General features: G+C 41.8%; 1 long non-coding RNA gene across 1 annotated transcript; it reads right to left on the bottom strand.

The window, feature by feature from the left end:
• Positions 1-1,852: 1,852 nt before the first annotated feature.
• Positions 1,853-4,552, bottom strand: LOC139755812 (uncharacterized). The gene is made up of 2 exons (XR_011714169.1): positions 3,627-4,552; positions 1,853-2,306 (listed from the first exon to the last, which is right to left on the bottom strand). It is a non-coding gene; the product is annotated as an uncharacterized lncRNA (long non-coding RNA).
• Between the last annotated feature and the right edge of the window lie 529 nt (positions 4,553-5,081).

Raw genomic sequence — 5,081 nt, 5'->3', positions numbered from 1 at the left:
CTCTAAGAACTTTACATCCTTGCCAGGCCTTCTTATTATCTTATATACAAAAGGCAATATCCCATTCCCATCCTCTTTCATTGCATAACGGAAAGGCGCAGAGGGAACGCTGTAGGCAGCACAGGAGAGCAAGAGGTATGAAATAGATCACAGTTCAAGAATGGCTTCAGATTGTGGGTAAACATATTTATCACAACATGTAAATAAATGTTGTTACTTCGTTAGGGATGATGATAATTAATGTACCAATGTACTGAAAATAAGAAGTGGAAAAGTATCAACGAGGAAAGAGTGTTGTACGGTGTACCGTGTACTGGATGTCCTGTCACGTATAATGGCTAAAACTAATGAACATAAAGCTGAGCTACGTCATCCTGGGACATCATACACACACACACACACACACACACACATACATATATATATCACATTAATTTTTTATTTTTTTTCATACTTTGTCGCTGTCCCCCGCGTTAGCGAGGTAGCGCAAGGAAACAAACGAAAGAATGGCCCTACTCACCCACATACACATGTATACACATAAGCGCTGAACACGCACATATACATACCTATACATTTCAATGTATACAGACATATACATACACAGACATATACATATACACACATGTACACATCCACACTTGCTGCCTTCATCCATTCTAGTCGTCCCCCTGTTAAACATGAAATGGCACACCCCTCCCCGCGCGCGCGCGCGAGGTAGCGCTAGGTAAAGACAACAAAGACCACATTCGTTCACACTCACTCTCTAGCTGTCATGTGTAATGCACATAAACCACAGCTCCCTTTCCACATCCAGGCCCCACAAAACTTTCTATGGTTTATCCCAGACGCTTCACATGCCCTGGTTCAATCCACTGACAGCACGTCGACCCCGGTATACCACATCGTTCCAATTTTCCTCTATTCCTTGCACGTATTACATCCTTCTGTATGTTCAGGCCCCGATCACTCAAAATGTTTTTCACTCCATCCTTCCACCTCCAATTTGGTCTCCCACTTCTCCCCGTTCCCTCCACCTCTGACACATATATCCTCTTTCTCAATCTTTCCTCACTCATTCTCTCCATGTGACCAAACCATTTCAATACACCCTCTTCTGCTCTCACCACCACACTCTTTTTATTCCCACACATCTCTCTAGGACGCCATTTGGTAAACATGTTTACCAAATGGCGTCCTAGCTTCGTCTCTTCGATGTATATCAACTGACTGTTATATTTCTCTTTTGTGTCTCTCCTGATGATGTGATTATTATACGAAAGTACACTTGGGAACTTTTCGTGTTTCATTTTCCCCGTGGACTCATATGAATATCTTGATCACGCGCAAAATTGTGATCCTTTCCAATATATATATATATATATATATATATATATATATATATATATATATATATATATATATATATATATATATATATCTTTTTGCGTGATGTTGCTGGCCGATAAGATGATCTATTTCCTATGCTTTTCAAGAATCTAACAAAGTCATCTCTTTTCGGAAAACGTTTCATTTATCTCGTGAATTTTACTAAACTTAATACATGAGAATTCAAAAGAAGTGAAATACGAATCACTTGTTTTTTTTCTTTTAGAAAATACTTCAAATATTTTGCGTATAGAAACTAAATGATCTGTCACCTGTAAATGATCTGTCATTTTTGTAAAAGATTTTTTTTACTTTTCTGAGCGTAATCCCTTCAGTTTCAATATACCAGAAATTCCCTTATACCAGTCTTGTGGTGGAGGAGGAAGTGGTGAAAGCCTTCACAAGCACAAGCATTATCATTCTCAAGGTGGAACAGTTGGAAGGTCATAGATAAACAATGGGAGAAGCTACATACGATATATTCTAAAATGAAGGATTTAGGCAATAATGGTGCATACCCATACTGCCACAGTAAAACAGACAGCGATTCTCAAGGTTTGCAACCCGGCTGATGATGTTGATGATGATGATGGTCTTTGGTTGAAGCAGATGGAACGCTCGCGTTCTGTAGCTCCAACTTGACTGGGATGACACAGACGAGAACGTACAAGATGAATATCCACAGAATCTGTGGCAATCTTCTGTGTAACAGAATACTTGCTCTGTCACCACACGCCACCGTTGGAACGTGCTATCTATCAACCTCTTAGAAAATGTCCGGAATGCTTCAGAGCGCCCAATGCTTTGAATTTCTTCACTTTCTTGAATTTCTTCAAGAGTCCGATGGGTTCCGGGTGGCTGTTGACGGAGGTGAACGCCACCGTCAGCACCAGCAGGAGAGCGAATATCAAAGACAGCTGACGGAGGAAGAACGTAAACAGTTAGACATACAAAGAAATATTCTTGGGTCTTTGATGATGATAAAACGAACTGAAGGAGGATCATGTTTATGATGATCAGCTTAAGTATGGATGCTTGAATGATAGGAGAAAATGAGAGAGAGAGAGAGAGAGAGAGAGAGAGAGAGAGAGAGAGAGAGAGAGAGAGAGAGAGAGAGAGAGAGAGAGAGAGAGAGAGAGAGATGCAACATGTCCGTGTGTGTGTGTGTGTGTGTGTGTGTGTGTGTGTGTGTGTGTGCGTGTGATTTGCTTGTGTTTCTGAATCGTATTAAGTGACTGAATAATAAAATCAAAAGTATGCCATAGATCACAACAAACTGGGACACCGGCAGTAGGTCTTTCCCTTGAACATCTTTTGATTTGTGAAGACAACCACAAGCCCCATCCACGACCTTGCTGGGGCTGTGAGTTTCCCCTCCTGTGACACCCTCTGCAAGTGTGAGGTTAGTGGCAAAGTCCGCACGACGGAGGTGTGAGGGTTAGGGTCTGAGAGAAACTGGATCCTCTGTGTTTACGGGGACTGCCCTCCACCGCCCGACCTGTTTTGTTGGCCATTGACGCCTTCTACTGAACAGGATTTATATTGGTTGTAGTGTTAAGGTGTTATGTGCTTAGGACGAAGCAAGCTGAGTCTTATCTTCTGTATGAAACATTCGGGATATTTCTTTTTTTTACTGTGTGCGTGTGTGTGTGTGTGTGTGTGTGTGTGTGTGTGTGTGTGTGTGTGTGTGTGTGCGTGTGTGCTGTGTTGTGTGTGTGTGTGTGTGTGTGTGTGTGTGTTGTGTTGTGTTGTGTTTGTGTGTGTGTGTGTGTGTGTGTGTGCGCGCGCGCGCTACCATAAGGTTACAACGCTAATAAGTGAGCATGTTACACGCGAGAAAACCCAGCTAAGTTGTGGTATGTTTTCCTGGAGTGGCAGTTTGAATTAACGACAAACTGTCACAAATATGCATCACTGGCAGTACCTTAACCCAGTGTCAGAACGGACTACATCGTGTTTCCTGTAAGGTGAACGAATATGTCACATGTTAGGGAGTTCTCTTGGTACGATACTTTCTCTCTCTTTATGAGCAGCAAAAACCAGTTTAGTAATGTCAGAATGATACTATTTGGTCTTCGCTCAAAGTTGCATGTCATAAGATGTTCATGTGTGTCAAAATATATTCCAAGAAGAGGAGTGTTCCTTGAGAGAGTGAAGGGAAATATATTTTATCTTCAGACAGAACATAGATGTATCACAACTCTTAAGTGAATCACGGGCGGTAAGGCAGCACTTACAAACTTCATCCTGGAGACTTGCACTTAGTGTTATACCGCTGTTGAGCTCAGCTGATCTGTATACCCAACCGTCACACCGCCTGCTTTTATACCGAGAACTTGAAGGCGGTGCCTCGCTGGGATATGTTCCCTTCACTAGGAGTCTTTTGGACGTTGTTTTGTGCTGAAATATCGTCCTTAAGGGTACTCCAAACTCTCTCTTTTTTTATATTTTTTTCATAGGAAGAAAGTGATCATACGACCTCTAGGAAGGAGCGTGCAGCTCGTGGCGTCAACCAATATCGATAAAGTGGTGAAGGATAAGAGGAACATTTCAGCGAGTCTTGCATCATACCCGTTTGTGTGTCGCCTCATTCCGTGATGTCTGGATGAGACGCTCACGGGTGTAGACGACAGGCTTAAAGTTGTGGACAAGAGACTGAACAGTTGTGGACGAGAGGCTCACAATTGTGGACAAGAAGCTGACAGATGTGGACAGAATCCTACAGGTGTGGACGAAGACTTACAGTTGTGGACGAGAGGTCTAAGGTTATGAGACGAGGCAACACGAATGTAAAACTCTCACTGCAGCACACGAATAGCAATAACGAATAGTAATCTCACACGCGATTCCGTGGTATAGTGGTTGGCGTCGCTGTCAATGGTTTAGAGAGTCTGGGTTCGAATCCTGGACGCGTCGACAACCTACAGTCACCATTAGGGTGTCTGTGTCATCACTCATTGACGAATCAGAGTACAGGCTTGTCAAGGATCCTCTTGCTTCAAGAAGTGTTCATATTGTCCCTACTACAAAGTGGAGCGCAGCGTTGAACTTACAGGATCTCCTGTCGCCCGACACCCAACCCAGGGCTCGAATCCAACCCGTGGTGTATATACAAATGTTTGTCCATCAATACACACACACACATACACACACACATACATACATACACAAACATACATACACACACACACACACACACACACACACACACACACACACACACACATATATATATATATATATATATATATATATATATATATATATATATATATATATATCGTGGATAGTTTGAGTTCTTGCCACTAGTTACGACTGTGTACCTGATCCACTTGATACGCCAAGTTTAAAGGTCAACTATATTAATGTAATATCTTATAGCACTTGCCCAAAAGAAGAAAGAAAAAGATAACTCGAAATTTTACATAAAAGTAGGAAGCATTTTCTACTTAAAGGTCGGCACTGGATACGTGTGTCTCACATAAAAACTGGCCGAGCGCTACCACTCAAGAGTGGATCATAAGGAAAGGGAAGTAAGATAATCATGAAATGATCATCTGTCTTCTCTTAATGACTGTAATTCATGAATGATTATATTCTCATCCTTCTCGTGTTTTTTCACGATTATCTTCCCTTTTCACTATGATTACAGCAAGGTGAGTTGTTTTAAGTAGTAACTCCGCTTATATTCC

This window comes from Panulirus ornatus, chromosome 20 (assembly GCF_036320965.1).
Source record: "Panulirus ornatus isolate Po-2019 chromosome 20, ASM3632096v1, whole genome shotgun sequence".
NCBI classification, from domain to species: Eukaryota; Metazoa; Arthropoda; class Malacostraca; order Decapoda; family Palinuridae; genus Panulirus; species Panulirus ornatus.
This window is presented reverse-complemented; position numbering and strand designations above follow the sequence as displayed.